Genomic DNA, 24,349 nt, shown 5'->3' on the forward strand with positions numbered 1-24,349 from the left:
CATGTATGCCAGACAGAGACGGAGACAGAGACAGAGACGTGTATGTCTGCCATCCATCAGGTGGAAGCAGACGCAGTGTGATTGGGGGGTGGAGCTATTCAGATTTGAGAGCAGAAAGGAAGACAGAGGCAGTGCTAGGCAATAGGAGATGCAGTGTGAAAGCACGTCCGGTCCGCCATCTGAGAGGGTGGAGCGCATAATAGGGTATGTATGTATGTCTGGCTTCGCCTTAACAAGAAGGACGTGGTGTCCGAGAAGGGGAGTTTTCGGGAAACCGTTGTGGCCATCGCTTCTCGGCCTTTTGGCTAAGATCAAGTGTAGTATCTACAGGAGATCTGGTTGAAAGGTGCCCGGGGTACCCGACCTGTTGGCCTTGGAGAAGTGGCTCCATGCTGCTATTGGCAGGCGGATTAGTCCCCGGGCAACGAGAGGCGATCATCACCTATCTGCGGTTTTGCAGGTGAGGTGTTTTGGAGTTCTTGCACGGACTTTGCTTCTATTATTAGATTTATTATGGAGTCGACTAACCAGGATGGATCGTCCACTGAAGAAGTGCCGTCTTATGCTCGGATAAGGAATGGTGTCCGGTTTATTTTGAGAGACCCTGAGAAAAGAGCCATGGGACTTGCTTTTGTCGTGGAGGAAATACTGTTCAAGCTTCTTGGAATTCAGAAGGACCAGATCCTGGCGATATTGGAGTTCCCTAAGAGAGGCTACTACGACCTAGTGATGAGCTCCGAGGAGGATTACAGCTTGCTGATGGGTAAGCTGGAATGGGGGAAAGGGAATGCATTGTTTAATGGAACTGATGTGATCTCTCATTTCCCGAGGAGGACACGTATAGTGACTGTCCGGATGTATAGCCCGTATGTCTCAGAGGAGGAGATATCTGCGTTTCTGTCAAGTTTTTGTGAAGACATCATCGCAAAAGGGAAAATCTTGAACCAATATGGTCTTTGGACGATGAAGTGGAAATTCTGCGTCAAATTTAAAGAACTGGAAGATGGGAGTCTGTGTGTCCCACCAGGACGCTTTAAGATTGGTCGTGTCAACGGTGACTTGTTTTACGCCGGCATGGAGGATTTCTGCAGGAAATGTAAAAAATATGGACATTTAAAGGACAATTGTGAAGCATTATGGTGTGGGAGGTGTCAAAGAGAAGGACACTTGCCCAATACGTGTGATCAATTGAAAAAATGTCATTTATGTGGTAGTGTTGAACACTTATATGCCTTTTGCCCTATGAAAAAGAAAAGGAGTAGGGAAAAAGAAAAAGAAGAGTCTGAGGGGGTAAGTGAAAGCGAGGATGTTCCCCAGTCGAGGGAAAAGCCTGACCTCTCTGTCAAGAGAGGTCCAAGGACTGTAGAAAAAAAGAAAGTAGTAAGACCCCTGTCAGAAGAAGAGAGAAAAGATTACGTAACAGTGTCAAAAACTATTTGGGAGGAGATAGAGAGGTTGGAGAGAGATCTCTTTCTTTCCTGTTTACATAAAAAGGTGGCATTTCATTTAGAAAATTATGGGAGCAGGTTTTTTGAAAGCTATAAAGTACCTTTAGAAGTGATTAAGCGTTTCGAAGAATCTGGATCAAAGTCTGTTACCATGATACGTATATTGTCATATTTTGCATACCAAGGAGGTATGAAAAGTTAAGGTTTAATTTGGTTTTTGATTGTCTTTGTTATGTTAAAATTGGATTAATAATTTTATTTTTTGTTTGTCTGTAAATATAAGAATTTTGTTTTAAATAAAAGTGTTGTTATCCCTTTATGGGATAGTCAACTTAAAAAAAAAATCTGTTCTTATCAGTTTAATATCTGATACGTCCCCTATCTGGGGACCATATATTAAATGGATTTTTAGAACAGGGAGATGGAAAAAGAGCTTGCTCTGTCCTCTCCAGGCATTGACCTGGTATTGCAGTGCCTCCAGGTTCAGTGCACCCCCTAATGAGTTTGCAAAAAACAGAGCAAAAGAATGAAGAAGGAAACAAGCCGGCTGCACCTGAAACTACTGTGTTGCAAGAAACATCCCTCCCTCGAGTGTGTTGTGCGCAGGTGGACCGACCCCGAAAAATTAGCCCCCGAGTGTGGCTACGAAAAGTTTGTTTGTCCAAGACTTGCTGGCCTCTGTTGCCATGGCAACCAACTGCCAGACTTGTTTACAACTTGGCTGCCGGGCCAGTGCTGGTGATGTCATCGCGGGACGTGATGTCATCAAGGCTTTGCTGCTATACACAGCTGCCAGCACAACAAGCAGCTCAGTTGCAGCCGGTCAAGCGACCGAGCAGGTAGGTGGAAAGGTAGGTGCCGTTTATTAAACCGTTTCCTTTGTATTTCCTGGTGGCCGATGGCCGATGTATCCTGCTGATGCTGCCTGCCTACGGCTCCAGCTGGGAGAATTCACCCTCCATGTTCTTTGATAGATAGATTAGATACATTAGATAAGATAGATAGATAGATAGATAGATAGATAGGTAGGTAGGTAGGTAGGTAGGTAGGTACTAATAATAAGCTAGCCAGCTAGGCAGCCAGCCACAGAGACAGCCAGCCAGCTACAGAGACAGCCAGCCAAAGAGCTAGCTGCATGTCATGTATGCCAGACAGAGACGGAGACAGAGACAGAGACGTGTATGTCTGCCATCCATCAGGTGGAAGCAGACGCAGTGTGATTGGGGGGTGGAGCTATTCAGATTTGAGAGCAGAAAGGAAGACAGAGGCAGTGCTAGGCAATAGGAGATGCAGTGTGAAAGCACGTCCGGTCCGCCATCTGAGAGGGTGGAGCGCATAATAGGGTATGTATGTATGTCTGGCTTCGCCTTAACAAGAAGGACGTGGTGTCCGAGAAGGGGAGTTTTCGGGAAACCGTTGTGGCCATCGCTTCTCGGCCTTTTGGCTAAGATCAAGTGTAGTATCTGTTCTTATCAGTTTAATATCTGATACGTCCCCTATCTGGGGACCATATATTAAATGTATTTTTAGAACAGGGAGATGGAAAAAGAGATTGCTCTGTCCTCTCCAGGCATTGACCTGGTATTGCAGTGCCTCCAGGTTCAGTGCACCCCCTAATGAGTTTGCAAAAAACAGAGCAAAAGAATGAAGAAGGAAACAAGCCGGCTGCACCTGAAACTACTGTGTTGCAAGAAACATCCCTCCCTCGAGTGTGTTGTGCGCAGGTGGACCGACCCCGAAAAATTAGCCCCCGAGTGTGGCTACGAAAAGTTTGTTTGTCCAAGACTTGCTGGCCTCTGTTGCCATGGCAACCAACTGCCAGACTTGTTTACAACTTGGCTGCCGGGCCAGTGCTGGTGATGTCATCGCGGGACGTGATGTCATCAAGGCTTTGCTGCTATACACAGCTGCCAGCACAACAAGCAGCTCAGTTGCAGCCGGTCAAGCGACCGAGCAGGTAGGTGGAAAGGTAGGTGCCGTTTATTAAACCGTTTCCTTTGTATTTCCTGGTGGCCGATGGCCGATGTATCCTGCTGATGCTGCCTGCCTACGGCTCCAGCTGGGAGAATTCACCCTCCATGTTCTTTGATAGATAGATTAGATACATTAGATAAGATAGATAGATAGATAGATAGATAGATAGATAGATAGATAGATAGATAGGTAGGTAGGTAGGTAGGTAGGTACTAATAATAAGCTAGCCAGCTAGGCAGCCAGCCACAGAGACAGCCAGCCAGCTACAGAGACAGCCAGCCAAAGAGCTAGCTGCATGTCATGTATGCCAGACAGAGACGGAGACAGAGACAGAGACGTGTATGTCTGCCATCCATCAGGTGGAAGCAGACGCAGTGTGATTGGGGGGTGGAGCTATTCAGATTTGAGAGCAGAAAGGAAGACAGAGGCAGTGCTAGGCAATAGGAGATGCAGTGTGAAAGCACGTCCGGTCCGCCATCTGAGAGGGTGGAGCGCATAATAGGGTATGTATGTATGTCTGGCTTCGCCTTAACAAGAAGGACGTGGTGTCCGAGAAGGGGAGTTTTCGGGAAACCGTTGTGGCCATCGCTTCTCGGCCTTTTGGCTAAGATCAAGTGTAGTATCTGTTCTTATCAGTTTAATATCTGATACGTCCCCTATCTGGGGACCATATATTAAATGGATTTTTAGAACAGGGAGATGGAAAAAGAGCTTGCTCTGTCCTCTCCAGGCATTGACCTGGTATTGCAGTGCCTCCAGGTTCAGTGCACCCCCTAATGAGTTTGCAAAAAACAGAGCAAAAGAATGAAGAAGGAAACAAGCCGGCTGCACCTGAAACTACTGTGTTGCAAGAAACATCCCTCCCTCGAGTGTGTTGTGCGCAGGTGGACCGACCCCGAAAAATTAGCCCCCGAGTGTGGCTACGAAAAGTTTGTTTGTCCAAGACTTGCTGGCCTCTGTTGCCATGGCAACCAACTGCCAGACTTGTTTACAACTTGGCTGCCGGGCCAGTGCTGGTGATGTCATCGCGGGACGTGATGTCATCAAGGCTTTGCTGCTATACACAGCTGCCAGCACAACAAGCAGCTCAGTTGCAGCCGGTCAAGCGACCGAGCAGGTAGGTGGAAAGGTAGGTGCCGTTTATTAAACCGTTTCCTTTGTATTTCCTGGTGGCCGATGGCCGATGTATCCTGCTGATGCTGCCTGCCTACGGCTCCAGCTGGGAGAATTCACCCTCCATGTTCTTTGATAGATAGATTAGATACATTAGATAAGATAGATAGATAGATAGATAGATAGATAGGTAGGTAGGTAGGTAGGTAGGTAGGTACTAATAATAAGCTAGCCAGCTAGGCAGCCAGCCACAGAGACAGCCAGCCAGCTACAGAGACAGCCAGCCAAAGAGCTAGCTGCATGTCATGTATGCCAGACAGAGACGGAGACAGAGACAGAGACGTGTATGTCTGCCATCCATCAGGTGGAAGCAGACGCAGTGTGATTGGGGGGTGGAGCTATTCAGATTTGAGAGCAGAAAGGAAGACAGAGGCAGTGCTAGGCAATAGGAGATGCAGTGTGAAAGCACGTCCGGTCCGCCATCTGAGAGGGTGGAGCGCATAATAGGGTATGTATGTATGTCTGGCTTCGCCTTAACAAGAAGGACGTGGTGTCCGAGAAGGGGAGTTTTCGGGAAACCGTTGTGGCCATCGCTTCTCGGCCTTTTGGCTAAGATCAAGTGTAGTATCTGTTCTTATCAGTTTAATATCTGATACGTCCCCTATCTGGGGACCATATATTAAATGGATTTTTAGAACAGGGAGATGGAAAAAGAGCTTGCTCTGTCCTCTCCAGGCATTGACCTGGTATTGCAGTGCCTCCAGGTTCAGTGCACCCCCTAATGAGTTTGCAAAAAACAGAGCAAAAGAATGAAGAAGGAAACAAGCCGGCTGCACCTGAAACTACTGTGTTGCAAGAAACATCCCTCCCTCGAGTGTGTTGTGCGCAGGTGGACCGACCCCGAAAAATTAGCCCCCGAGTGTGGCTACGAAAAGTTTGTTTGTCCAAGACTTGCTGGCCTCTGTTGCCATGGCAACCAACTGCCAGACTTGTTTACAACTTGGCTGCCGGGCCAGTGCTGGTGATGTCATCGCGGGACGTGATGTCATCAAGGCTTTGCTGCTATACACAGCTGCCAGCACAACAAGCAGCTCAGTTGCAGCCGGTCAAGCGACCGAGCAGGTAGGTGGAAAGGTAGGTGCCGTTTATTAAACCGTTTCCTTTGTATTTCCTGGTGGCCGATGGCCGATGTATCCTGCTGATGCTGCCTGCCTACGGCTCCAGCTGGGAGAATTCACCCTCCATGTTCTTTGATAGATAGATTAGATACATTAGATAAGATAGATAGATAGATAGATAGATAGATAGGTAGGTAGGTAGGTAGGTAGGTAGGTAGGTACTAATAATAAGCTAGCCAGCTAGGCAGCCAGCCACAGAGACAGCCAGCCAGCTACAGAGACAGCCAGCCAAAGAGCTAGCTGCATGTCATGTATGCCAGACAGAGACGGAGACAGAGACAGAGACGTGTATGTCTGCCATCCATCAGGTGGAAGCAGACGCAGTGTGATTGGGGGGTGGAGCTATTCAGATTTGAGAGCAGAAAGGAAGACAGAGGCAGTGCTAGGCAATAGGAGATGCAGTGTGAAAGCACGTCCGGTCCGCCATCTGAGAGGGTGGAGCGCATAATAGGGTATGTATGTATGTCTGGCTTCGCCTTAACAAGAAGGACGTGGTGTCCGAGAAGGGGAGTTTTCGGGAAACCGTTGTGGCCATCGCTTCTCGGCCTTTTGGCTAAGATCAAGTGTAGTATCTGTTCTTACTGAACTGCCTTGACTTGACGGCTCAGGTCCTGGGGTACCCCCTGCACTCGGCCTTTGGGCATCGGCGATTTAATTCGTCTTAAGCTCACTGCAGCTATTGGGTGTAGGGCTATTCCCCAGGAACGAGAGTGAACCTTCCTCTCGGCCTGCTGCTCGATTGTCCTGTGCCCGACGGTTTGACCGGAGAACCACTTCGATCCCGCCTGCCGACGAACGATCGACGAAGACGCCCCGGAACCCCGAGAAGGACGACGCTGAACCCCGAAGAAGCCGGCGACGAGGATTTGCATCTCTCCGCCCCCTTCGACGAGGATCTGCATAGCTCCGCCCACCAGGAAAGAGCTCGACCGGGAGAAGCGATGGCCTCTTCAGCACCAGCACCGGAGATGAAGAAGACCCAGCAGAAGGAAGCGAGGAAGAGCCAGGAGGCCCGGGTCGTGGATGCCTCTTCCTCTGCCGCCCCAGCTCAGCCGACGGCCAGCAAGGCTGCGGATCCAGGCGTCCCTACACTGCGGCCCTGGATGCGCACTACGGTGGCCATGCGACTGAAGAAGGTGGATGGTAGAGAGCCGGACATGTCTGAGGATGTGTTCGCTAAGAAGATGCTCCTGGACCAGGGTTTCTCCAAGGCTGAAACCCTCAGCATTTTCTTCTTCACGGGGATCTTCTATGTGACATTTGCCTCCTTCAACACCTGCAGGAGGTACTGGGAGGCGGTAAAGGCAGCGAGGCCCGAATCCCCTTTCTCTCGCTTTGTAAGCAACTGCTTAATCCAAAGGGAGGAGAGGCGGGTGACGGTTTCAATCCTTAACCCGTACATCCCAGGCAAGGACATCGCCACATTCCTTGCAAGGTACTGCACAGTGGTCAAGGAACCCTCCAAGATCCTGAGCAGCCTTGGATTCTGGACTGGCAAGTGGTCGGTGGTCGTGAGGCTCAACAGGGATGAGTCATCGGACGACGGTTTCCAGCACCTGCCTCAGGCTTTCTCTCTGGGTGACGCTCCAGGCTTCATCTATTACCCGGATATGCCGCAGATCTGCAGGAGATGCAGCAAGAAGGGTCATCAGGCGAAGGACTGCAGCGAAGATTCCTGTAGAGTCTGCCGAGTGCCGGGGCACGGGACCAAGGACTGTCCGAAGGCAAAAACCTGCAACCTCTGCGGCCATGCGGACCACAGCTACAGGGCCTGCCCCCAGAGGGAAAAGAGAACGTGGGCATCCGTGGTTGCCAAAGCTCCGACCGGCCAGCAGCCGGCCGTAGCCCAAGCAGCGCAGAAGCCCAAGGAGAAGGAGAAGAAGAAGAAGGAGGGTAAGAGGACGACGGCCCCTAACCCTCCCCCCACCCCCGCCCTCCCTACCCCTTCCCCCTCCCCTCCTTCCCCCCCTCCCCCCTCTCCCTCCCCGCCCACCCCCACTGAGGAATCCCTCCCCTATCCCATTGCCTCAGTGGGTCCCCTGTCCCCCGCCCCTACCCCCACCCTCCCACCCCACTCCCCCAACCCAGCAGCACTAACCTTTCCTCCCGCTGCTGTGGTTCTCTCCTTGGAGGATTTTCCCCCTCTTGTCCCCACAGTGGTTCCCGACAGGAAGAGGAAAGTGAGGGACAGCCCATCGGCTGAGACCTCCAAGAAAAAGATCATCGAGGTCTGCGAAGATGACCTCCCGGAGGAAAGCGACATGGATCAGGTGGTGGAGAATCTGGTCGACGAACCGGAGGCTTTCGACTTCGAGGACGTCCCAGAGAATGCACACCTGAAAGAGGCGCTGGAGGAGTGCATACGGGAATGGGTCGGGCCGGCGGGCCCCGAAGAAGAGGATCCGCCCGACCGGAGTGGTATCGTATGAGTCTGTGACTAACCCTTTTCTTTTCTCCCCATGGCTAATCTTTCCATCTTTAGCTTAAATGTGCGGAGTATGAGAGATAGGTCTAGATTCCAGACAGTTCTTTCGTTTTTAAATGCTCAGTTGTGCGATGTGTATATGTTGCAGGAATGTGCTCTGTCCTCTTCTAGGTCCTACAACCATCTGGCCAGGCAGTGGTCCCACGGTCCCTCCTACTGGTCCGGCGGGGGCGACTGTAAGTCCGCAGGGGTCGCCATCCTGATCAGGGGAGGCAACTTTACACTTGATTCTGTTCAGGAGCTTGTCTGTGGCAGATTGCTAATTGCAGACGGCTCTTGGGCGGGGGAGCCCGTAAGGCTCATCAATGTGTATGCCTCTCCTGAGAAGGGTGCGCGTCTGGAACTATTCCAGGCCCTGCGGGCCCAGCTCGCAACCTCCAGGGCTGTAGTGTTGGGTGGGGACTTCAACTGCCCCATTGAAGCGGACGGACGCAGTTCTGGGACATCTGTCAAGTTGGATGTCACATCCAAACTGCTCATCGAGATGGTGACTGAAGCATCCTTGCAGGACGTTGTTGGGTCCATCGGGAACGGCTCTGTTAATTATACATGGAGCCGCCCCGATGGCTCGCTCCGTTCTCGGATTGACTTTGTGTTTGCCTCTCGAGCAGTCAGGCAGACTAGGCACTCTATGGTTCCCTGCTTCTTCTCTGACCACAGGGCCATTCTGTTTCAAGGGGTTCTGGGCCATGGTTTCCCATCTGGCCCAGGCTCTTGGAAGCTGAATTGTGCTCTACTGGCTCAGGAGGAGGTTCTGGAGGAGCTTAGAGAGGCCTACATCGTATGGCGCAACGATAAATGTATGTTTGAGCGTGTTAGTGATTGGTGGGAATTTGTTAAGGTTCAATTTCGCAGTTTCTTTCAGGCCAAGAGTCGTCAACAGGCGTGCGGAAGAAAGAGGGACTTCAGGAGGCTGCAGCGCGAGCTGCGGTCACTGCAAGACCTTCTCCGGTGCGGCTGGGACGTGAAGGAGGAGCTGGAGGAGACCAAAAAGAGCTTGCAAAGGCACTTTGAGGAGGAATCCAAGCGAATCGTCTTCCGTTCCAAGGTGGAGAACCTGGAGAAGGGTGAGAAATGTAACTCGTTCTTTTTCAGGAAACTCCACGCCGGCCACACGCCCCTGACTGAGCTGCGGGATGAGACCGGAAGTTTGCGGAAGGGCAAAGAGGACGTGATGGGGGTTGTCACTAGCTTCTACCGCAGCCTCTACGCCCCGAAGACCACCGACTCCGAAGTGGCCGACGAGTTCCTGTCAGGTATCACTAACGTTGTTGATCCCGCAGGTGCGTCGGCCATGGACGCCCCCTTGACGGTGGGGGAGCTGCTCTCTGCCGCTAAATCCTTTAGGCCTGGCAGGACCCCGGGCAGTGATGGTCTCCCAGCGGAGCTCTATGTAGCGCTGGGGGATCTCATTTGCCCGGACCTGTTGGAGCTGTACGAGGAGATGGTGGTGGAGGGCAGAATGCCTCCGTCGTTGAGGGAGGGTATGATCACGATCCTGTATAAGCGGAAGGGGGAGAGATGTGACTTGAAAAATTGGCGTCCCATCTCTCTCTTGAACGTGGACTACAAGATCCTCGCCAAGGTGCTGGCCAACCGGCTGAAGAAGGTCATCGGTCAGGTCGTCCATCTGGACCAGACCTGTGGCATTCCCGGCCGCAGGATCGCAGACAGCCTCGCCCTAGTGAGGGACACGGTCCATTACATCCAAAGCCGCCGTGCACACGCGGCCCTGGTCAGCCTTGATCAGGAGAAGGCTTTCGACCGGGTCTCTCACGAGTTCATGGGCAGGGCACTGCGTAGGTTAGGACTTGGTGATATGTTTTGTCGTTTTGTTAACGTGATGTATTTTGATATTTTCAGCAGGGTACTGGTGAACGGCTGGAAGACTGACCCCTTTCCGGTTCTTTCTGGGGTCAGACAAGGCTGCCCTCTCTCACCTCTCCTTTTTGTTTGTGTTATAGAATCCTTCGCGGAGGCTATACGGCAGAACGGAGAGATCAGAGGGATCACCGTACCCGGACCCGATCGACACGAGGTCAAGTGCTCGCTGTACATGGACGACGTGACCGTCTTCTGCGCTGACCAGCGTTCGGTGACCGCACTCGTCCAGACCTGCGAGAAGTTCGGAAAGGCTTCAGGGGCAAAGGTCAACTGCGGGAAGTCGGAGGCTATGCTCTTCGGGGAGTGGCACCTGGCTTCCTCCGCCCCCTTCCCGTTTACCATCAAACCGGACTTCATCAAGATCCTTGGAGTCTGGTTCGGAAAGGAAGGCGCGGCCCTCAAGTCCTGGGAAGAGCGATTGGCTAAGGTCAATACGAAGATCGGGCTGTGGAGCCTCAGACACCTCACCATTGAGGGCAAAGCATTGGTCCTGAGGAACGAAGTTCTGCCTGTGCTCCAGTACACCGCACAGGCCTGGCCCCCCCATGTCACCGTCTGCAGGGCCATCACCAGGACCGTGTTTTGTTTCATCTGGGGCTCCAAAATGGACAGAGTGAAGCGCTCCGTGATGTACAAGGAACCCCGCAAGGGCGGAAAAGGTGTTCCGGATATCCCTACCTTGCTGCGGGCAGCCTTCGTATGTGACTGTGTGCGGAGGACTCTGCAACAGAAGAATGGCTCTGCGGGCAGGTCCATGTCTCGCCTGTTCCTCCTCCCCCTCTGGAGGGGTCTGAGCTGGGACAAGTGGGACAGCTCCATCCCTTACAACTGGCACACTCCCTGGTTCTACGGGGGCGTCGTCAAGTTTGTGAGGGAACACCAACTGGAGGGACTCAAGCCCGACTTGTGGAAGCCAAAAACTGTCCACAAGCTCATCAGAGCACAGGACTCTATGGAGCTCGTTCCAGGGCTCGCTGCGGCCACCGCAGAGACTGTATGGACAAATGTGGCTTCGGCAAAGCTGACCAACGGGCACAAGGACTTGTCTTGGATGGCCATTCAGGGGGGACTGCCTTTGAGGTCATTCATGCATGCCCGCAACCTGTGCAAAACGCGGTACTGCCCCCGGTGCCCCTTCGTGGAGGAAACATCTTCGCACCTCTTTTGGCAGTGTCCGTTTGCTCAGGGCCTGTTGGACGCCCTGGAACTTGAACTCAGTGACTGTGTGCCCAGGAACAGGCTAACGCACTGCGCGGTGCTGTACGGCCTGTTCCCTGGGAATTTCGGCGATGAGGCAACCCGGGAGGCCTGGCGCCTTATGAACTGTTTTAAGGACGCTATATGGCTTGCCAGGAACCGCCTCATTCTGAAGAAGGAGAGGATGTCCTTTCTGGACTGCCGCAGGCTGGTCCACAGCCTGCTCAGAGACTATTCCATCATGGACAGATCGGACCAGGAAGAAGAGGATTGATACCCCTCTCCTTCCCCCTCTCCCCTTGTGTTGTGTTGTCTTTCAATAAAGCTTCGGGCCTGTGATTTCCCCTCCCTACCCCCCTCTCTCCCACCCCCCTTACCCCATCACTTGTCTGTATTGCTTTATTGTTTGTTGTTTTAGGATTGTTAAGGTATGCAGGAATGTTAGTGTAGCGGGTGGTATGATGTATAGCGTAGGGAGCCTGTGCTGTATGTTGTACCATGGTGCTGAGTATGTAGTGTCTTATTTATTGAACTGTGCTGCGTCACAGTTTATGTATGCCTGACGACGACTGATTGTAATAAAGATATTTTCAATCAAAAAATCTGTTCTTATCAGTTTAATATCTGATACGTCCCCTATCTGGGGACCATATATTAAATGGATTTTTAGAACAGGGAGATGGAAAAAGAGCTTGCTCTGTCCTCTCCAGGCATTGACCTGGTATTGCAGTGCCTCCAGGTTCAGTGCACCCCCTAATGAGTTTGCAAAAAACAGAGCAAAAGAATGAAGAAGGAAACAAGCCGGCTGCACCTGAAACTACTGTGTTGCAAGAAACATCCCTCCCTCGAGTGTGTTGTGCGCAGGTGGACCGACCCCGAAAAATTAGCCCCCGAGTGTGGCTACGAAAAGTTTGTTTGTCCAAGACTTGCTGGCCTCTGTTGCCATGGCAACCAACTGCCAGACTTGTTTACAACTTGGCTGCCGGGCCAGTGCTGGTGATGTCATCGCGGGACGTGATGTCATCAAGGCTTTGCTGCTATACACAGCTGCCAGCACAACAAGCAGCTCAGTTGCAGCCGGTCAAGCGACCGAGCAGGTAGGTGGAAAGGTAGGTGCCGTTTATTAAACCGTTTCCTTTGTATTTCCTGGTGGCCGATGGCCGATGTATCCTGCTGATGCTGCCTGCCTACGGCTCCAGCTGGGAGAATTCACCCTCCATGTTCTTTGATAGATAGATTAGATACATTAGATAAGATAGATAGATAGATAGATAGATAGATAGGTAGGTAGGTAGGTAGGTAGGTACTAATAATAAGCTAGCCAGCTAGGCAGCCAGCCACAGAGACAGCCAGCCAGCTACAGAGACAGCCAGCCAAAGAGCTAGCTGCATGTCATGTATGCCAGACAGAGACGGAGACAGAGACAGAGACGTGTATGTCTGCCATCCATCAGGTGGAAGCAGACGCAGTGTGATTGGGGGGTGGAGCTATTCAGATTTGAGAGCAGAAAGGAAGACAGAGGCAGTGCTAGGCAATAGGAGATGCAGTGTGAAAGCACGTCCGGTCCGCCATCTGAGAGGGTGGAGCGCATAATAGGGTATGTATGTATGTCTGGCTTCGCCTTAACAAGAAGGACGTGGTGTCCGAGAAGGGGAGTTTTCGGGAAACCGTTGTGGCCATCGCTTCTCGGCCTTTTGGCTAAGATCAAGTGTAGTATCTGTTCTTATCAGTTTAATATCTGATACGTCCCCTATCTGGGGACCATATATTAAATGGATTTTTAGAACAGGGAGATGGAAAAAGAGCTTGCTCTGTCCTCTCCAGGCATTGACCTGGTATTGCAGTGCCTCCAGGTTCAGTGCACCCCCTAATGAGTTTGCAAAAAACAGAGCAAAAGAATGAAGAAGGAAACAAGCCGGCTGCACCTGAAACTACTGTGTTGCAAGAAACATCCCTCCCTCGAGTGTGTTGTGCGCAGGTGGACCGACCCCGAAAAATTAGCCCCCGAGTGTGGCTACGAAAAGTTTGTTTGTCCAAGACTTGCTGGCCTCTGTTGCCATGGCAACCAACTGCCAGACTTGTTTACAACTTGGCTGCCGGGCCAGTGCTGGTGATGTCATCGCGGGACGTGATGTCATCAAGGCTTTGCTGCTATACACAGCTGCCAGCACAACAAGCAGCTCAGTTGCAGCCGGTCAAGCGACCGAGCAGGTAGGTGGAAAGGTAGGTGCCGTTTATTAAACCGTTTCCTTTGTATTTCCTGGTGGCCGATGGCCGATGTATCCTGCTGATGCTGCCTGCCTACGGCTCCAGCTGGGAGAATTCACCCTCCATGTTCTTTGATAGATAGATTAGATACATTAGATAAGATAGATAGATAGATAGATAGATAGATAGGTAGGTAGGTAGGTAGGTAGGTAGGTAGGTACTAATAATAAGCTAGCCAGCTAGGCAGCCAGCCACAGAGACAGCCAGCCAGCTACAGAGACAGCCAGCCAAAGAGCTAGCTGCATGTCATGTATGCCAGACAGAGACGGAGACAGAGACAGAGACGTGTATGTCTGCCATCCATCAGGTGGAAGCAGACGCAGTGTGATGGGGGGGTGGAGCTATTCAGATTTGAGAGCAGAAAGGAAGACAGAGGCAGTGCTAGGCAATAGGAGATGCAGTGTGAAAGCACGTCCGGTCCGCCATCTGAGAGGGTGGAGCGCATAATAGGGTATGTATGTATGTCTGGCTTCGCCTTAACAAGAAGGACGTGGTGTCCGAGAAGGGGAGTTTTCGGGAAACCGTTGTGGCCATCGCTTCTCGGCCTTTTGGCTAAGATCAAGTGTAGTATCTTGTCTTACTGAACTGCCTTGACTTGACGGCTCAGGTCCTGGGGTACCCCCTGCACTCGGCCTTTGGGCATCGGCGATTTAATTCGTCTTAAGCTCACTGCAGCTATTGGGTGTAGGGCTATTCCCCAGGAACGAGAGTGAACCTTCCTCTCGGCCTGCTGCTCGATTGTCCTGTGCCCGACGGTTTGACCGGAGAACCACTTCGATCCCGCCTGCCGACGAACGATCGACGAAGACGCCCCGGAACCCCGAGAAGGACGACGCTGAACCCCGAAGAAGCCGGCGACGAGGATTTGCATCTCTCCGCCCCCTTCGACGAGGATCTGCATAGCTCCGCCCACCAGGAAAGAGCTCGTTGGGAGAAGCGATGGCCTCTTCAGCACCAGCAGCGGAGATGAAGAAGACCCAGCAGAAGGAAGCGAGGAAGAGCCAGGAGGCCCGGGTCGTGGATGCCTCTTCCTCTGCCGCCCCAGCTCAGCCGACGACCAGCAAGGCTGCGGATCCAGGCGTCCCTACACTGCGGCCCTGGATGCGCACTACGGTGGCCATGCGACTGAAGAAGGTGGATGGTAGAGAGCCGGACATGTCTGAGGATGTGTTCGCTAAGAAGATGGTCCTGGACCAGGGTTTCTCCAAGGCTGAAACCCTCAGCATTTTCTTCTTCACGGGGATCTTCTATGTGACATTTGCCTCCTTCAACACCTGCAGGAGGTACTGGGAGGCGGTAAAGGCAGCGAGGCCCGAATCCCCTTTCTCTCGCTTTGTAAGCAACTGCTTAATCCAAAGGGAGGAGAGGCGGGTGACGGTTTCAATCCTTAACCCGTACATCCCAGGCAAGGACATCGCCACATTCCTTGCAAGGTACTGCACAGTGGTCAAGGAACCCTCCAAGATCCTGAGCAGCCTTGGATTCTGGACTGGCAAGTGGTCGGTGGTCGTGAGGCTCAACAGGGATGAGTCATCGGACGACGGTTTCCAGCACCTGCCTCAGGCTTTCTCTTTGGGTGACGCTCCAGGCTTCATCTATTACCCGGATATGCCGCAGATCTGCAGGAGATGCAGCAAGAAGGGTCATCAGGCGAAGGACTGCAGCGAAGATTCCTGTAGAGTCTGCCGAGTGCCGGGGCATGGGACCAAGGACTGTCCGAAGGCAAAAACCTGCAACCTCTGCGGCCATGCGGACCACAGCTACAGGGCCTGCCCCCAGAGGGAAAAGAGAACGTGGGCATCAGTGGTTGCCAAAGCTCCGACCGGCCAGCAGCCGGCCGTAGCCCAAGCAGCGCAGAAGCCCAAGGAGAAGGAGAAGAAGAAGAAGGAGGGTAAGAGGACGACGGCCCCTAACCCTCCCCCCACCCCCGCCCTCCCTACCCCTTCCCCCTCCCCTCCTTCCCCCCCTCCCCCCTCTCCCTCCCCGCCCACCCCCACTGAGGAATCCCTCCCCTATCCCATTGCCTCAGTGGGTCCCCTGTCCCCCGCCCCTACCCCCACCCTCCCACCCCACTCCCCCAACCCAGCAGCACTAACCTTTCCTCCCGCTGCTGTGGTTCTCTCCTTGGAGGATTTTCCCCCTCTTGTCCCCACAGTGGTTCCCGACAGGAAGAGGAAAGTGAGGGACAGCCCATCGGCTGAGACCTCCAAGAAAAAGATCATCGAGGTCTGCGAAGATGACCTCCCGGAGGAAAGCGACATGGATCAGGTGGTGGAGAATCTGGTCGACGAACCGGAGGCTTTCGACTTCGAGGACGTCCCAGAGAATGCACACCTGAAAGAGGCGCTGGAGGAGTGCATACGGGAATGGGTCGGGCCGGCGGGCCCCGAAGAAGAGGATCCGCCCGACCGGAGTGGTATCGTATGAGTCTGTGACTAACCCTTTTCTTTTCTCCCCATGGCTAATCTTTCCATCTTTAGCTTAAATGTGCGGAGTATGAGAGATAGGTCTAGATTCCAGACAGTTCTTTCGTTTTTAAATGCTCAGTTGTGCGATGTGTATATGTTGCAGGAATGTGCTCTGTCCTCTTCTAGGTCCTACAACCATCTGGCCAGGCAGTGGTCCCACGGTCCCTCCTACTGGTCCGGCGGGGGCGACTGTAAGTCCGCAGGGGTCGCCATCCTGATCAGGGGAGGCAACTTTACACTTGATTCTGTTCAGGAGCTTGTCTGTGGCAGATTGCTAATTGCAGACGGCTCTTGGGCGGGGGAGCCCGTAAGGCTCATCAATGTGTATGCCTCTCCTGAGAAGGGTGCGCGTCTGGAACTATTCCAGGCCCTGCGGGCCCAGCTCGCAACCTCCAGGGCTGTAGTGTTGGGTGGGGACTTCAACTGCCCCATTGAAGCGGACGGACGCAGTTCTGGGACATCTGTCAAGTTGGATGTCACATCCAAACTGCTCATCGAGATGGTGACTGAAGCATCCTTGCAGGACGTTGTTGGGTCCATCGGGAACGGCTCTGTTAATTATACATGGAGCCGCCCCGATGGCTCGCTCCGTTCTCGGATTGACTTTGTGTTTGCCTCTCGAGCAGTCAGGCAGACTAGGCACTCTATGGTTCCCTGCTTCTTCTCTGACCACAGGGCCATTCTGTTTCAAGGGGTTCTGGGCCATGGTTTCCCATCTGGCCCAGGCTCTTGGAAGCTGAATTGTGCTCTGCTGGCTCAGGAGGAGGTTCTGGAGGAGCTTAGAGAGGCCTACATCGTATGGCGCAACGATAAATGTATGTTTGAGCGTGTTAGTGATTGGTGGGAATTTGTTAAGGTTCAATTTCGCAGTTTCTTTCAGGCCAAGAGTCGTCAACAGGCGTGCGGAAGAAAGAGGGACTTCAGGAGGCTGCAGCGCGAGCTGCGGTCACTGCAAGACCTTCTCCGGTGCGGCTGGGACGTGAAGGAGGAGCTGGAGGAGACCAAAAAGAGCTTGCAAAGGCACTTTGAGGAGGAATCCAAGCGAATCGTCTTCCGTTCCAAGGTGGAGAACCTGGAGAAGGGTGAGAAATGTAACTCGTTCTTTTTCAGGAAACTCCACGCCGGCCACACGCCCCTGACTGAGCTGCGGGATGAGACCGGAAGCTTGCGGAAGGGCAAAGAGGACGTGATGGGGGTTGTCACTAGCTTCTACCGCAGCCTCTACGCCCCGAAGACCACCGACTCCGAAGTGGCCGACGAGTTCCTGTCAGGTATCACTAACGTTGTTGATCCCGCAGGTGCGTCGGCCATGGACGCCCCCTTGACGGTGGGGGAGCTGCTCTCTGCCGCTAAATCCTTTAGGCCTGGCAGGACCCCGGGCAGTGATGGTCTCCCGGCGGAGCTCTATGTGGCGCTGGGGGATCTCATTTGCCCGGACCTGTTGGAGCTGTACGAGGAGATGGTGGTGGAGGGCAGAATGCCTCCGTCGTTGAGGGAGGGTATGATCACGATCCTGTATAAGCGGAAGGGGGAGAGATGTGACTTGAAAAATTGGCGTCCCATCTCTCTCTTGAACGTGGACTACAAGATCCTCGCCAAGGTGCTGGCCAACCGGCTGAAGAAGGTCATCGGTCAGGTCGTCCATCTGGACCAGACCTGTGGCATTCCCGGCCGCAGGATCGCAGACAGCCTCGCCCTAGTGAGGGACACGGTCCATTACATCCAAAGCCGCCGTGCACACGCGGCCCTGGTCAGCCTTGATCAGGAGAAGGCTTTCGACCGGGTCTCTCACGAGTTCATGGGCAGGGCACTGCGTAGGTTAGGACTTGGTGATATGTTTTGTCGTTTTGTTAACGTGATGTATTTTGATATTTTCAGCAGGGTACTGGTGAACGGCTGGAAGACTGACCCCTTTCCGGTTCTTTCTGGGGTCAGACAAGGCTGCCCTCTCTCACCTCTCCTTTTTGTTTGTGTTATAGAATCCTTCGCGGAGGCTATACGGCAGAACGGAGAGATCAGAGGGATCACCGTACCCGGACCCGATCGACACGAGGTCAAGTGCTCGCTGTACATGGACGACGTGACCGTCTTCTGCGCTGACCAGCGTTCGGTGACCGCACTCGTCCAGACCTGCGAGAAGTTCGGAAAGGCTTCAGGGGCAAAGGTCAACTGCGGGAAGTCGGAGGCTATGCTCTTCGGGGAGTGGCACCTGGCTTCCTCCGCCCCCTTCCCGTTTACCATCAAACCGGACTTCATCAAGATCCTTGGAGTCTGGTTCGGAAAGGAAGGCGCGGCCCTCAAGTCCTGGGAAGAGCGATTGGCTAAGGTCAATACGAAGATCGGGCTGTGGAGCCTCAGACACCTCACCATTGAGGGCAAAGCATTGGTCCTGAGGAACGAAGTTCTGCCTGTGCTCCAGTACACCGCACAGGCCTGGCCCCCCCATGTCACCGTCTGCAGGGCCATCACCAGGACCGTGTTTAGTTTCATCTGGGGCTCCAAAATGGACAGAGTGAAGCGCTCCGTGATGTACAAGGAACCCCGCAAGGGCGGAAAAGGTGTTCCGGATATCCCTACCTTGCTGCGGGCAGCCTTCGTATGTGACTGTGTGCGGAGAACTCTGCAACAGAAAAATGGCTCTGCGGGCAGGTCCATGTCTCGCCTGTTCCTCCTCCCCCTCTGGAGGGGTCTGAGCTGGGACAAGTGGGACAGCTCCATCCCTTACAACTGGCACACTCCCTGGTTCTACGGGGGCGTCGTCAAGTTTGTGAGGGAACACCAACTGGAGGGACTCAAGCCCGACTTGTGGAAGCCAAAAACTGTCCACAAGCTCATCAGAGCACAGGACTCTATGGAGCTCGTTCCAGGGCTCACTGCGGCCACCGCAGAGACTGTATGGACAAATGTGGCTTCGGCGAAGCTGACCAACGGGCACAAGGACTTGTCTTGGATGGCCATTCAGGGGGGACTGCCCTTGAGGTCATTCATGCATGCCCGCAACCTGTGCAAAACGCGGTACTGCCCCCGGTGCCCCTTCGTGGAGGAAACATCTTTGCACCTCTTTTGGCAGTGTCCGTTTGCTCAGGGCCTGTTGGACGCCCTGGAACTTGAACTCAGTGACTGTGTGCCCAGGAACAGGCTAACGCACTGCGCGGTGCTGTACGGCCTGTTCCCTGGGAATTTCGGCGATGAGGCAACCCGGGAGGCCTGGCGCCTTATGAACTGTTTTAAGGACGCTATATGGCTTGCCAGGAACCGCCTCATTCTGAAGAAGGAGAGGATGTCCTTTCTGGACTGCCGCAGGCTGGTCCACAGCCTGCTCAGAGACTATTCCATCATGGACAGATCGGACCAGGAAGAAGAGGATTGATACCCCTCTCCTTCCCCCTCTCCCCTTGTGTTGTGTCGTCTTTCAATAAAGCTTCGGGCCTGTGATTTCCCCTCCCTACCCCCCTCTTTCCCACCCCCCCCTTACCCCATCACTTGTCTGTATTGCTTTATTGTTTGTTGTTTTAGGATTGTTAAGGTATGCGGGAATGCTAGTGTAGCGGGTGGTACGATGTATAGCGTAGGGAGCCTGTGCTGTATGTTGTACCATGGTGCTGAGTATGTAGTGTCTTATTTATTGAACTGTGCTGCGTCACAGTTTATGTATGCCTGACGACGACTGATTGTAATAAAGATATTTTCAATCAAAAAATCTGTTCTTATCAGTTTAATATCTGATACGTCCCCTATCTGGGGACCATATATTAAATGGATTTTTAGAACAGGGAGATGGAAAAAGAGCTTGCTCTGTCCTCTCCAGGCATTGACCTGGTATTGCAGTGCCTCCAGGTTCAGTGCACCCCCTAATGAGTTTGCAAAAAACAGAGCAAAAGAATGAAGAAGGAAACAAGCCGGCTGCACCTGAAACTACTGTGTTGCAAGAAACATCCCTCCCTCGAGTGTGTTGTGCGCAGGTGGACCGACCCCGAAAAATTAGCCCCCGAGTGTGGCTACGAAAAGTTTGTTTGTCCAAGACTTGCTGGCCTCTGTTGCCATGGCAACCAACTGCCAGACTTGTTTACAACTTGGCTGCCGGGCCAGTGCTGGTGATGTCATCGCGGGACGTGATGTCATCAAGGCTTTGCTGCTATACACAGCTGCCAGCACAACAAGCAGCTCAGTTGCAGCCGGTCAAGCGACCGAGCAGGTAGGTGGAAAGGTAGGTGCCGTTTATTAAACCGTTTCCTTTGTATTTCCTGGTGGCCGATGGCCGATGTATCCTGCTGATGCTGCCTGCCTACGGCTCCAGCTGGGAGAATTCACCCTCCATGTTCTTTGATAGATAGATTAGATACATTAGATAAGATAGATAGATAGATAGATAGATAGATAGATAGATAGGTAGGTAGGTAGGTAGGTAGGTACTAATAATAAGCTAGCCAGCTAGGCAGCCAGCCACAGAGACAGCCAGCCAGCTACAGAGACAGCCAGCCAAAGAGCTAGCTGCATGTCATGTATGCCAGACAGAGACGGAGACAGAGACAGAGACGTGTATGTCTGCCATCCATCAGGTGGAAGCAGACGCAGTGTGATTGGGGGGTGGAGCTATTCAGATTTGAGAGCAGAAAGGAAGACAGAGGCAGTGCTAGGCAATAGGAGATGCAGTGTGAAAGCACGTCCGGTCCGCCATCTGAGAGGGTGGAGCGCATAATAGGGTATGTATGTATGTCTGGCTTCGCCTTAACAAGAAGGACGTGGTGTCCGAGAAGGGGAGTTTTCGGGAAACCGTTGTGGCCATCGCTTCTCGGCCTTTTGGCTAAGATCAAGTGTAGTACCTGTTGCTGCACTTGTTTCGAAGTCAAGAGGTGTCTGGGGTACCCGTCCTGTCGGCCTTGGGGGATTGTCCCCATGCTGCTATAGGCAGGCGGCTTAGTCCCCAGACAACGGGTTGCGATCGCCTCCTGCGATCTTCGGATCAAGGGAGGGCGGAGCGGAGCGTTGCGGAGCGGAGCTTTACGGAGCGAAGCAGAGCGTTACGTTGCGTACCATCGAGAACCATGGATGCGGATCCAGGTTCCGTACCGGCTTATGCCCGGATTAAGAACACTGTGCGAGTCATACTCACAGGTGATACGGAAGACACTCGAGGGCTGAAGTTTGTCGTGGAGGACGTGCTCATGGGAATTTTTAACATCCAGAAGCGAGAGATATTGGCGATCCAGGACTACCCCAAGCGTAGGATATACGATGTATCGTTCACCGAAGAGGGAATCTTTCGAGATTTCGTGGCGAGTATTCCCGGGAAGGAACATCCGAAGCTTGGGGGGGTCCAGATCATTGAGCACGTCCTCGATATTACCAAACTTGTAGTGATTAAGATGTATTCCCCTTTCGCTAGTCTAAAAGACGTGGAAGCCTTCCTGGCAGCCTACTTTAAGAGCGTGAAGTGTCAGGGGAAGATTATGAACGAGTTTGGTATTTGGACCTCAAAATGGCGGTTTTTAGTTACGTGCATTAACGACCCCAACTTTGTAGGGGGAGTGAGATTACCACCAGCACGTTTTAAATTGAACAACATGTGTGGCGACCTCTACTTTGCGGGAATGCCTGACTTCTGCAGGGCATGTCACAAATATGGGCACTCAAAAGAACAGTGTGACAGTACATGCAAGAAATGTGGCAGCTCCGAACATGAAACACAAGAGTGCCGTCAAGGAGCCAGATGTAATTTTTGCCACAACATCGGTCACCTGTATGCAAACTGTCCCCACAGACCGAGAAAGACGGAGCAGCCAGGGCAACCCAAGCCTAGACCAGGACACCAGCCTGGGCAACCAGAGACCCAAAGTGCCCCCCCACAAGAGCCGGAGACGGGTGATGCAATGGACACATCAGTGACTCCCCTAGAGAGATCGGCAGAGGGCCCTAAGGCGCAGAGGACGGGGAAAAAGAGAGCTGGTGGCCGGAAGGAGGCCCCTCCCCAGGAAACTGGGGTGGAAGGTGTGCCGACTGGCGCCGGCTCTCTGGCCCAACAGCCTTCGGTACAGGCTGTGCCAGAGTGGAAAGACCCCGGTGGTGAGGCCACGGTTAAGCGGCGCAAGGGCTCCGGGTCCCGGCTCTACTCGGAGGTGGTGCAGGAGGAGCCGATGGAAGTACTCACCGTTGTGGGGAAACCAAGTGACGCTCCTCCAAAGGCCCCACGCCGGGGCACCCCGCCCCCTCTCTGCCAGGAGGGGGCCTCAGGGGTCACCATCTCTGAGGTGCCGGAAACCGCAATAAGCAAACATCCCACCCCTGCGGAGGGGATAGCGGAAGTAAGTGAGTCGGGAACCCAACAAACCGTGCTGCCCGTATGTTCTGTATGGGGTGACACTGTGGCCCCTACTGCTGCCTGGGGTCCGGGGAGTCACTTGAGCGACGGTAGTTCATCCCCGGCATCGTCCATGTGCACAGTAGACTCGGACGTGGGGGGATATGAGAGCTCGAGTGGGGTCTCTGGTGTAGCCGGAGAGTTGTAGTCCTGTTGCGAGATTGATTTCCTTTACACTCTCCAATGGCTGAGTTGTCCGGTCTCTCACTTAACGTAAGAAGTCTACAGGCAAAAGTGAGAAGGGTTGCCCTTTTTAATTATCTGACGGTTTTTGCTGCTTCCGTCTTCTTCCTGCAGGAGTGCAGCATCCCGCATTGCATGACGTATAAGAAATATGAAGACGACTGGGTGCACGGTCCGTCAATCTGGTCTGGATCCAACGAATCCAGATCAGCAGGGGTCGCCATACTTTTTAAAGGGAACGTTTTAATTGATTCTTTTATTGAAATTTTACCAGGCAGAATTTTACTTGTAAAAGCTTTTATCAATGGTATTAAATGGCAGTTTTTAAACTTTTATGGTTCTCCTGAAAAAAATGAAAGAGCTAGAATGCTAGAAGTTTTACCGCTTTTTATTAACGATTCTGAACCTCTTGTTTTAGCAGGTGATTTTAACTGTATTTTAAGGGGGGAACGCCGGCTTTCAACCTCAGTGAGTAGAAACTATGATAAGACGTCTTCCATGCTTAAGAATATTGTTTTAGATTCTAAACTCACCGATGTTTTTAAGAAATGTAATATGAATGCACCTGAGGAAGCCGGCGTTACATGGGGTAACGTCAATTGCAAATCTAGAATTGATTTTATTTTCTGCTCTTATCAAGTACTGCCTTTTAAATGTGATCTTTTTACGAATATTTTTTCAGATCACAAGCTATTGTTTTTTAAAGTGAAAAGCGATTTTAACAGGAGAACTGGTAAGAATGCCTGGAAATTAAACGTGTCCCTTTTAGAAGATCCGCAGGTTTTATCTGATTTTATCACTTTTTATAAGGATTGCAGGCGAGTAAGAAATCCCAACATTCCCATCAGTGCTTGGTGGGAAAAAATGAAATTAAAGATAAAAGAATTTTTTATAGACGTTGGGATTTCAAAAGCTAAGGAGAAACGTGCCTTTTTTAACCTTTTAAATACTCGCCTGCAAACCCTGTACAAGTTCAGAGATCACGGTATTGAAGTAGAAAAAGAGATTATTGATATAAGGAAAGAGATCTCTCAGTGCCTGGAGCAGAAAGGGAAAGAACTGATATTCCGTTCTAAAATAAAACATCTGGAAGAGAACGAGACCTGCTCCAGGTACTTTTTTAAGAAAGTTACGGAAAAGAAAGTTTTAATTGACAATATTGATGATGAAAATGATGTACAGGGTATTTTAACAAAAGTGTATGAATTTTATGCGGATCTTTTTAACACAAAAAACATTGATGAATGTTTTTTAAATGACTCATTGGAGGAGATCACTAATGTTTTAGACCCTGTCTCCCAGTCCCTTTTATTACAGAACATCACGGAGCAGGAGGTTTTAGAGACTGTTAAAAGTTTTAAGACAGGTAAGGTACCTGGGCCCGACGGTATACCCATAGAATTTTATGTGACTTTTTACGGGATTCTAAAGGACGACCTTTTTAATCTCTTAACCGATGTTTTTAAGTCCAAAGCTCTCCCGGGGTCGTGGAAGAAGGGTGATGTCTCCCTCCTCTTCAAGAAGGGAGACAGGTCGAGTTTGAGGAACTGGAGACCAATCACCCTTCTGAATTGTGACTACAAGATCATGGCCAAACTGTGTGCAAACCGTCTGAAGGCCGTGATCGACAAGCTAATCCATTGCAATCAGGTCTGTGGGGTACCCGGGAGAAGCATCTGGGACATTTTAAACCTTATTAAGGACGTGATCAGCGATACCCAGTCAAGAAAAGGACAACTTGCCGTTTTATCCATAGACTTCGAAAAGGCATTTGACAGGGTATCGCATTTTTA

At 52.1% G+C, this 24,349-nt stretch overlaps 5 non-coding genes and 6 pseudogenes across 5 annotated transcripts; all 11 read left to right on the plus strand.

Annotated features, from left to right (window-relative positions):
- The first annotated feature begins 285 nt into the window (after positions 1-285).
- LOC138773158 (U2 spliceosomal RNA) lies at positions 286-369 on the plus strand (annotated as a pseudogene).
- Positions 370-1,758: 1,389 nt separating this feature from the next.
- On the plus strand, positions 1,759-1,945 carry LOC138773481 (U2 spliceosomal RNA). The gene has a single exon (XR_011360139.1). It is a non-coding gene; the product is annotated as a U2 spliceosomal RNA (small nuclear RNA).
- Positions 1,946-2,872: 927 nt separating this feature from the next.
- LOC138773415 (U2 spliceosomal RNA) lies at positions 2,873-3,063 on the plus strand. The gene has a single exon (XR_011360116.1). It is a non-coding gene; the product is annotated as a U2 spliceosomal RNA (small nuclear RNA).
- Positions 3,064-4,006: 943 nt separating this feature from the next.
- LOC138773338 (U2 spliceosomal RNA) lies at positions 4,007-4,197 on the plus strand. The gene has a single exon (XR_011360044.1). It is a non-coding gene; the product is annotated as a U2 spliceosomal RNA (small nuclear RNA).
- A 927-nt stretch (positions 4,198-5,124) lies between these two features.
- On the plus strand, positions 5,125-5,315 carry LOC138773340 (U2 spliceosomal RNA). The gene has a single exon (XR_011360045.1). It is a non-coding gene; the product is annotated as a U2 spliceosomal RNA (small nuclear RNA).
- Positions 5,316-6,246: 931 nt separating this feature from the next.
- On the plus strand, positions 6,247-6,389 carry LOC138773646 (U2 spliceosomal RNA; annotated as a pseudogene).
- A 5,474-nt stretch (positions 6,390-11,863) lies between these two features.
- Positions 11,864-12,034, plus strand: LOC138773440 (U2 spliceosomal RNA; annotated as a pseudogene).
- Positions 12,035-12,957: 923 nt separating this feature from the next.
- On the plus strand, positions 12,958-13,148 carry LOC138773341 (U2 spliceosomal RNA). The gene has a single exon (XR_011360046.1). It is a non-coding gene; the product is annotated as a U2 spliceosomal RNA (small nuclear RNA).
- A 931-nt stretch (positions 13,149-14,079) lies between these two features.
- LOC138773680 (U2 spliceosomal RNA) lies at positions 14,080-14,222 on the plus strand (annotated as a pseudogene).
- A 5,475-nt stretch (positions 14,223-19,697) lies between these two features.
- LOC138773441 (U2 spliceosomal RNA) lies at positions 19,698-19,868 on the plus strand (annotated as a pseudogene).
- A 931-nt stretch (positions 19,869-20,799) lies between these two features.
- Positions 20,800-20,946, plus strand: LOC138773705 (U2 spliceosomal RNA; annotated as a pseudogene).
- The last annotated feature ends 3,403 nt before the right edge of the window (positions 20,947-24,349 follow it).

This window comes from Dendropsophus ebraccatus, chromosome 14, assembly GCF_027789765.1.
Source record: "Dendropsophus ebraccatus isolate aDenEbr1 chromosome 14, aDenEbr1.pat, whole genome shotgun sequence".
Classification (NCBI taxonomy): Eukaryota; Metazoa; Chordata; class Amphibia; order Anura; family Hylidae; genus Dendropsophus; species Dendropsophus ebraccatus.